General features: G+C 28.6%; 1 long non-coding RNA gene across 2 annotated transcripts; it reads left to right on the top strand.

Moving 5' to 3' along the window:
* Positions 1 to 1,439: 1,439 nt before the first annotated feature.
* On the top strand, positions 1,440 to 8,593 carry LOC112743624 (uncharacterized). 2 transcript variants are annotated; one of them, XR_003172156.3, is made up of 3 exons: positions 1,667 to 1,911; positions 4,906 to 5,185; positions 8,329 to 8,593. It is a non-coding gene; the product is annotated as an uncharacterized lncRNA (long non-coding RNA). The 2 variants fall into 2 exon arrangements; XR_003172155.3 differs by lacking the exon at positions 8,329 to 8,593 and having other exon boundaries at positions 1,440 to 1,911; positions 4,906 to 5,410.
* Positions 8,594 to 9,983: the final 1,390 nt, after the last annotated feature.

Here is a 9,983-nt window from a genome sequence, read left to right as displayed (position 1 = left end):
AAATAAATAGCCTAAGTCTAGGTCTATTACTTTTTATAGACTTTTTTCAGGCTCAAGTCTGGCCTACTTAAAAGCCGGAAAAGTTTATGAACCTACTTAAAAAATTTGTTTCATTAATTATAACTCAAAATAATAAATTTAAAAAATATAAATTGACATTAAATACATTTTAAATTTTATAATTCATAGTTTGTAAAATATAATTCATTTATATATCAATTGTTAGTAACATATCATGATCATACTTATAGTCCATAATCATAAACAATTTCTTTAAAAAAAAGTTACAAAAGTTGACTAGTTTTAATCATTGATTTTTTTAATTTCGTTTTATATGAGTAAATAGTTGAAAGTCCAAACTAAAAATAATTTAATTTTATAAAAAAATATTTTGATGAGCTGATCCAATGAGCTTCTTAAGCTTTTTTAAGCTTATAACCTGACTGCTTTAACCAATAGACTTTTCAAAAAGCTCAAACCTAGCCTGTTTAAAAATACGAGTTGAGTTGAGCCGATCCTAAAATGAGTCGAGCCACGAGCCCCATTAGGTAGTTTGGCCCACTTCTACCCCTATTTGTATAATTCTAAAGATCAGTCAGTTTTGATTGAATTAACTGAAAATCGATCCTCTAGTCAATCTAACACTTATGAAAACAAATTTTTATTGAATCGATCAAGAAATTGCTAGAATCAGTGGAAAATTGGCAAACCAATTGAACTAGCAAAAGTTCATATCAACTGGTTTGTAAATTTTTTTTAAAAGGTTTTTTAGCATACAATTTTTTTTTATAAAAGCTTAAATGACGTGGTTTACATTAGGGGTGGCAGTCGGGCATACCTGTCCTCAAAAGTCCATTATTTGGCGGTCCTAAATTTCGAGCTCGCCCCTTAATGGCAGATTGGCGGGTCACCAATTCTCTTTTTTTTTTTTGAAAAAATTATTAAATAATTAAATATTAAAAAATATATAATTTCATAAATATTTTAATAAATTTATAATTTTTAAGGATAAAAAATTATAATTTCTAAATTCATAAACACTAAAACCTTTATAACTCTAAACATCTAATAAACATAATCATCAATTAAGTTTTTTAAAACAAAATAATGAAATTAACATTGTTCAAAGCAAAATAAACATTATCTAAAATATAGGGCAAACGAGATTCGTACCCCTGACACTTGCTTAAATGGTCTAGTAAGCTAACCACTAAACCAATCCGACTTTGTTATAGTAGTCTCAAATTTCTAATGTTTTTTAGTCATACAAATTTCTAATTCGATTATCCTTTTTAGTGAGTTACGCAAAGTGGCCTGGCAAATTTCAACCCATTCGTTACCCAAAGTACATCTTAAAAAAAAAAAAAAAAGAAAGAAACCCTAAATCATTCGAACTCACCCCAACTCCCTAAGTTAGGCAAGTACCTTTGTCTAGGGGTGTTCAAAATCGATCCGAACCGAACAAAATCGACCAACCGAACTGAAAAAACTGAGAAATGAACAAATTAAAAACCAAAAAAATCAAAAAATCATGTTTTCCTGTTTTTTCTATGGTTCGGTGCAGTTTTCAGTTCTGCCTGTGAAAATCCTAACCGAACTGAACCGAACCGGTCAACTAAAAACCCTAAACAACTATTAGATAACCTAACCCCACTAGGCATTTCCCATCCCCATCAGATAACCCTAGCGCAGCCAAAATCTCAAAGAAACCCCATTACCCCAGCCCCTCCCAGCCCCGCCGAACTAGCGCCTCCCAGACCCTCGCAGCAATGCCGGACCCCCCCTAGCATCACCAAACCAGTGAACCCAGCCCCTCCCAACAACGCCAGATCAGCCCCTCCCAGCAATGCTGGGCCAGCCGCTCCCAGCACCTCCCAACGCCGAACACCAGATATGGAGCCTCCAAGTCAGGTATTAATTTGAATAATTTATGTTCTTTGTATTATGTATTTGTTGCTGATTGTTGTTGATTGTTCATTTATTTGTTGTTGATTTTTTGAAATTGTTAATAATTTTATTTTGTTTGAATTTCTGCTTCTAGTTGAATAATCTCTGTTCTATGTTCAGTGTATTTTTGAAATTGCTGATTGTTGTATTTGTTTATGCAGTTTGTTGTATTTTGGGGGGGGGGAGGGGGTTAGCTTTTGAATATGTATTATTTCTGATTTAGGGTTCTAGGTTCTGATTGTTAGAGAAAGTATGTTTTTTATTGTTAGAGTACTAGGTTCTGATTGTTAGAGAAGGAATATTTAACTGCATTTTATATATAATTAAATGTTGGATTTAAGATTTGTGTGTTGATGTAGTTGCCATAAGCCGATAAGAAATTCATTTGGTGCCACAAATTACTCTGTTGTGGGTGGGTATATATATATATATACATACGGTCTTTTAATAAATAAGGAATTCATTTTCTTATATGCGTTTGTGTTTTGCTGAATTGTTAACACATTAGTCACTTTAAAAAATGAAATATGTAGTTCTTTGATCTATAACTGTGAAATATTAAGATATCAATTCCTGCTTTCATAATGATTTGAAGCCAATGTATAGGAGTAGGACAATTGGAAGATTAATGATGAAATACTATATAGGAAGATCATTTTATTGGAATATTATTCAACTGTCATTCATTGTTTTATTTGGTGCTTTGTTTCTAAAATTCTACCAAAACCTGTGAAGGGTCAGCTTTGGGTATATGCAATGTTCTGAAAATCGGACCGGACCGGTCGGTCGAACTGGTCTGACCACGAACCAGTAGCTTAGGCAATTCAGTTTACTAACAGAAATCACTGTTCTAGAAACCGGACATAAACCACTGAACTGGCCGGTCAAATCGGACCGGAACCCGGCCGGTTTATTAGAAACGACGCCGTTTCCTTTGTTGAAAGGAAAAAAAGGGATTGCACGCGTTTGGCTCCCTTCTCCAACTCCTTCCAAACTCCTTAGTCATCGGCAAAATGCCCTGGCCTCCACCAAAGAAAGCAAACCCTAGCCTCCACCAATCTTGTCGCCGTCTGTCGGAGTGAGAGACTGCTGCTGCCGCCTTCGTCGCACTCAAGAACTTCTGTCTTTGTGCTATCGGCGTTCGTTACTTCGCTCTCACCATCCCCTGTTCGCTCTCATCAGTCACCTGTTCGCTCTCCATCCCCTGTTCGCTCTCATCAGTCGCCTGTTCGCCGTCGTCCATTGCGCTCAACCACTCTCTGTCGTCCGTCGAAGGTCAATGCTCACTGCTAGTGCTTGTTCCTCGTGTTTTTTTATTGTCTGTTCAGTAACCAAACCCTCTTCATGCTTGTTCTTCCATGGTTTGTGATCGTCGTTTTTTAATACTCACTATTGGTATTTTTTTCATTGATTGATGATTATTGATTAAGTGATGTGTTGCTGTTTTGTTTTTTTTACTTTGTGCTTGAGTTAATTGGATGCTCTGTCAGTGCTTAGTGCTTGTTCTTAGTTGATTGGCTTTGCTCACTACTCTGGCTTGTTCTAGCCTATTCTCGATTAATTAACTCTGTTACTGACTTATTGATTGATGCTAAATTGGTACTAATAAACTGTTACTGGCTTGTTCTTGGCTTTTTTATCTGTTGTTAAGTTTCTTGATTTTGTGTTCATTACCTCATTCAGTGCTTTTTTTTGTTGTTAATCATTGTGCTAAGCTTGTTAATCATTGGCTTATTGATTGATGCTAAATTGGTACTGATAAACTGTTACTGGCTTGTGCTTGGCTTTTTTTATCTGTTGTTAAATTTTCTTGAAGTTTCTCGATTTTGTGCTTATTACCTCTTTTAGGGCTTTTTTTTTGTTAATCATTGTGCTGAGCTTGTTAAAATTGGGTCAAAAACTTTGTTAATCTTTGTTAAAGCATGTTAATTTTTGTGTTTAACCTTGTGAAAACTATGTTAAAAACTTGATTGGCTTTGCTCACTACTCTGGCTTGTTCTAGCCTGTTCTTGATTAATGAACTCTGTTACTGGCTTATTGATTGATGCTAAATTGGTACTGATAAACTGTTATTGGCTTGCTCTTGCTTTTTTTCTCATGTTAAATTTTATTTAAGTTTCTTGATTTTGTGCTCATTACCTCACTCAGTGCTTTTTTTGTTGTTAATCATTGTGCTGATCTTATTAAAATTGGGTTAAAATTGATAATCGTTTGGAGTTTGATGTATAATAGGTTGATTTCAAGCTTTGAAATTTTCTTCTAACAATGATGCTGACAACTAGAATAACTTAACAATTGGACTATTCATTTTAGATAGGAAAAATATCTACATAATTTTCATATTTATTGATGAGCATTTGAGCTGTTTATATTTGAAGCTTGTGAAACAGATGGAATACTTTCTATAAAAACCACGAGTAAGTTTAATGTTCTTCTCACAGTTTGTTTTGCTTTGATTTCATTGAATACATGCATACACCTCAAGCTTTAATATGTTTTGAGCCATAGTATTAAAATATTTTGAAATTTCTACTTGAAACTTACTAGGGAGCAGCTCAAAGTTAGGAGTGGAGTAGCTTAGCATTGAAAATCATCAGCACAATGAACTGGTGATAGAGGCAGTCATAATAATAAGTAACATGCCAGTAGACAACATGTTCTGTAATTTTATATTATAGTAATACATATATTCTATAATTTTTATTATCTTGATGATTTATTGATTGTTTTTATTGTATTGATGAGAGTTGTTCTATAATTTATTTATTATTTTATTTTAAAACAATTTTTTCGGTTGAATTATAGTTGGACCGGTTAGACCAATAAACCAGTAAACCAGTGAATAAAATGGTTCGATGACCGGTCCGGTTCTTAGAACCTTGAGTATATGACATATGAGATATTTAATGTTTTTTCCAATCTTATCATTTGTCACTAAATATAGCATTGTTTTTACAGGGAAGGGGACTGGAGATTGTAGTTCATGTGTAGGTGTCATGCTGGAACTTGCTAATGCTGCTGCCTACCTTCTTCTTCTCTGCCTCCTCATCCATCTCTGTCTTCCAACACCACAAGAGTCGTCGCCGTCAGCATCGTTGCTCTGTTTTCTATCTCTCTTCCTGTGTTGCTAATCGGTTCAACTCCTTCAACTCCTGTGTCTTTGCCCGCGTTGCTGCCACCAGCATCTCTGTCACTTGCATCTCTATTCACCTCTTGTTGTTGCCCTTTCTCGTCCCTTGTAAGACTTACTGCTTTCTCAATTTCTTCATTGAATTTTGCTTCATGATTCATGAATTTGATTTTATCCTAATTAATCAGAAGTTTATGTTATGGGAAAACTTTCAAGTGTGTCATTCACTTTATTGTAATACTGGTATGTCAAGTATGGTCCGGTTAAAATTAAAATTTTTGTCATATTGTGTACGATGAATTACCATAAATATCCCTTGGGTTTTGCTTAAAAGACCAGCGGCTGCTGACCAATGAGCACAAAGTTAAAAAATTGTTGAAGCCAAGTCTAGTGCAAGGAGGCTGTGAATAATATGATCCAATCATACAATGAAGCTCCACTTGGCATAACTTTAATTAGTTATATATGTGTATTTTTTAATATTGATAGTAATTGATGAATATTATTAAATATTAAAATTATACATACTATTATTTTTAATAAAATTCTCAAGTCATTATGTATACATAGTAGAGTCGTGCTAAGTTAATTTATTCCAAATCATATTTATGAAATAGAAAAGGTTTTAAATACTAATATATTTTTAAAAAATTATAATATATACAGGAAAGCAAACTCAATTTAATTTTAAAATTTTATATTTTTATTAAAAAATATAAATAATATTAAGTAAGAAAAAAACTAAAATTATTCAAAGTGTATTATTAATTTAATTATGAAAAAAGAATAAACGAATGATATTTCAAAACATGTGAAAAAATAAACCTATTAAATATTACCATATAGAAAGTGCCAAGAAACAAAAAACAAGAAAAGAAAATAAAATAAAAAAGTACAAAGTTTTTCTTTTATCAAAAAACACAAGAATTTTAGTTATATAAAATAAATTTATTTTGAATTGTATAATTTTTTTGTTGAATAACAATAAAGAAAAACACCAAAATTTTGTTTCATAACACAAAAAGTTATTTTAAATAATGCAAATATATCTTTTTATCTTTTTTCTTCTTCTCTTTTATATGTTTTATTATTGACATAATATAATTTATGTATCTTCGTATATTTCTCTAAAAAAATAGTAAATTTCATTTAAACAAATTAGTTTTTAAGTTAAATTATATAAAGATATAATAAAAAAATAACACAATAGAATACATAAATTTATTTTTTTTTTGGTGACTATACATAAATTTATTTAAAAATTACAGAAATTATTTTAAATTGTACAAATTTTAAAAAGGAGATAAAAACAGAGAAAAACTGGAGAAAGATGATGAAAAAAAAGAAAGAAGACACTTACTTGTATGTGGATGTAACTAACACGACACTAACACGACTTGGTTAAAATTTGATTATTACAAAAATGAATTTTTCAACTAGTATTTTTGTAGGTTTTGTTTATTAATATTTTTAAAAAAATTAAAAATAATAATGAATCCACTATAATAATACGAAAGACAATTAATAAAATAAAACAAGAGTATTGTATTACATTGTTACGAGAACACCTAAAAGAAAATTAAGGATTTTAATTTATTTTTTAATTATCTTCTTAATATTTAATAAGTTCAATTTCAATATATATTTAAAAAAAACCAAAATGATAAGAAATTTAAAGCTTTTAATTTAAAAATTAAAAAAATAATTAAAATAAGTTAAAATTTCAGTATTTTTCAATTGATAAAAGTAGTTCAATTATTATTACGAATAAAAGATAATATTTATTGTGAAATCAAGATGGATAAATAGATAATTTTTTACTAATACTTATATATGTTTAAAAGGAATAGATAATTTTTTAATTAGTGTTTTAATACATTATAATGACCCCAACAAAATACATAGGTTATATAATTAATTATTTACCTATTCTGTAGAAAACAATAATTAATTAGACATATATATTCTAACTATTTTCTTAATTTAAACACTAATATAACTATTTAGACATATATATATATTTCATCACAAAATCTAAATTAAACCACTACACTAGTCTAATGACAAAATTGTATCCCTATTTACTGAGGCTCATTTTTTTTTAGAAAAAGAAATCCATAATAGAGCATTGGACCTAAGTCCTAATATAATTAAGCTAGCTGAACCAAAAGCCATTTATAAGCCATCAACACTACAATAGTACAATCCACCAAGTAGAAGAGGGACACACAATTTTCCTGCAACATCTATGTACAACCGACAAGACAGGTCTATTACACACCATGTTCTAAATATTCTAAAAAACACTTCAGTTATTTCCTCTAACATCTCAACCGTTTCTATTTTTTATTAATATCTAGATGACTATTATTTATTATATACCGGTGTGCCAGTCAAGTACACTGGTATATGTGAAAGTCTTCCTATGTTATGTAATTTGTTTATCATAATTAGTAATAAGTTTCTGACTTTTTGTTAATCTACTAATTCAGAACTATGACTATATGTATGAAATAATGTTAGTGATTACTGATATACTGATCTTTATTCTTTAGATGTATTGGAAATTTTGTGACGTTGATTTGTTCGCTGTTGTTGTTTGTTACAAAATGAGTAATATCTAAACTAAAATTAGTAATTACTGAAATTTTGTGATTCCTTTGACTTGTTTGCTGTTTAATAATTGTCATTGAATCATTGAAACTTAGAGGGAATGAGAAGTTGACTCAATGACTAAGCATTAAAACTAGAGAGTGATCATAATCTTTTTATTTTAAAGGAGAACTGCCTTTGTTAAAAGATAGGCAATTCTTGAAAGTAAGAAGGCCATTTCCATGTGTTTCAGTGTTTGGCATGTTAAGAAAAGAACAAATTCCATTCTAATATGTATACCACTTGTGATCTTGTCTTCTCTAAATTCAAGCTCATATGTATATCATTTTCCCTTTTTGGGTTCTTTTTGGTTGAGTGCATGCTTGTCACCATGGATTAAAGTGGCATCAACTTTGTTATATATATCACTTTCTTGCTCTTAGGCAAGCATATTATTATTCAATACCCATTATCTTTATTTGCATTGCAAAGCATTCTTCCAAATTTGATAATTACAATTGAAAATTTCATTGAATCCCATCCTTTATATACTATTGTGTATCTCAATGTTCAAGCAATTGCTTAATTTTCTCTGCTCATGGAGTTTCAGTTTTCAGTTTTTTATCCTTGAATACTAATATGCATCTTTTATTCCCCAGCTATTTTGATAAAAGAACTACAGTGACATGTTTTGCACCTAACAACCAACGTAGGAAGTGTTAAAATTGTGAAGGGTACCTATGCTTTAAGAATAGGAGACAAATGCAATGCTGTTGAATTTTTGTTTTTTGTGTATTTTATTGATTTACATTTGAATATATTTATGTGTTGTGTAACTGTTTATGATTTCATATAACTACTTAATATACTAAAATTGGTTTTCCCCAACTAATAAAAGTGAGGTGTCGATTCCTCATGAATCCATTTTCTCGCCAAAATGAATGCACTATTTTTGCTTCTAAATTTATTTTATAAAAATATCTTTATTATAATCATACTATAATTAGCATTTAAGTAATAGTGCATAATTATATTAATTTAGGAAAATATCTTTATTATAGTTATATAAAATTAATATTTAATGCGTTATTAAACCACTTATCAATTATCAATCGAAAATATTTTTAATCATTAAATGATGATGATGATGATGATGATGATGATGATGATGATGATGATGGCACCAGTTATTAATAATCAATTTATATTTCTCTAAATAAATTTATTTTAAAAAAATATCTTTATTATAATTATATTACAATATTACAAGTAATATTTAATGAATAATGCATAATTATACTAATTTAAGAAAATATATTTATTATCTATCTATTCTGTTTATTCTATTATATAAAAAAATTAAAAATCAAATTTTTGCACTTAATGATGGAATTGATGTGGCATGCTCTCGATGTATTTCCTTATTTATTTCATTTAATTCGTTAAAACAAATCAATTATAATTAATTAATTATATCAATTAATTAATTTGATTAGACATTCAAATCTCACTGTTTATTATAATTTATATGAATTGATTAATTATAATTAATTATATTAATTAATTAATTTGATTAATTATATTAATTATTTAATTTGATTGGAGTAAATATCAAATTATTTAATAAATAATAAATATGATAACGAAATATATGAATTAATTTAATTAGTTTATTTTTTTCAATACCATCTATTTATACAAGATCAAATATTTTTTACTCATTCCTCTCTTTTCTCTCTCTCTACCTCCCTTCCTCTCTTTCTCTCTCTCGTATTTAAGGTACAATTTTTATAATTTATTTAATTTTTATTTTTTATCTTTATTTATACATTTTATTTTTTTATTTTTTTAAATTTTTGTTTATTTTAATTTCTTATTATTAGGCGCATACTTTTTTTCTTTTAGCTTCTTATTAACAAAAAAGATGTATCATCTTTACGTTGTTTTTAAATAATCTTACTATAATTTTGTTTTGTAATATTCTATTTTGTCATGTGTACTTCAATTCATATATATATATATATATATATATATATATATATATATATATATATATATATATATAGTCTTTTTTTTGTGATTCACAATTAATATATACATTATTTGTGTATGTGGTTTTATATATATATATATATATATATATATAGTCTATTTTTTTTTGTGATTCACTATTAGTATATACATTATTCATGTATGTGGTTTATATGTTAATGCTTTTATTGATTCTCTTTATTATTATTTTTTTTTGTGTCTCTTTGTTGCTCTTTATTTTAGTTATATTCATTGATTTTTCTGTATTGATGCTCTTTTTATT

Source organism: Arachis hypogaea, chromosome 14, assembly GCF_003086295.3.
Source record: "Arachis hypogaea cultivar Tifrunner chromosome 14, arahy.Tifrunner.gnm2.J5K5, whole genome shotgun sequence".
Classification (NCBI taxonomy): domain Eukaryota; kingdom Viridiplantae; phylum Streptophyta; class Magnoliopsida; order Fabales; family Fabaceae; genus Arachis; species Arachis hypogaea.
The sequence above is the reverse complement of the archived record's forward strand: the minus strand, read 5'-3'. Positions and strand labels throughout refer to the sequence as shown.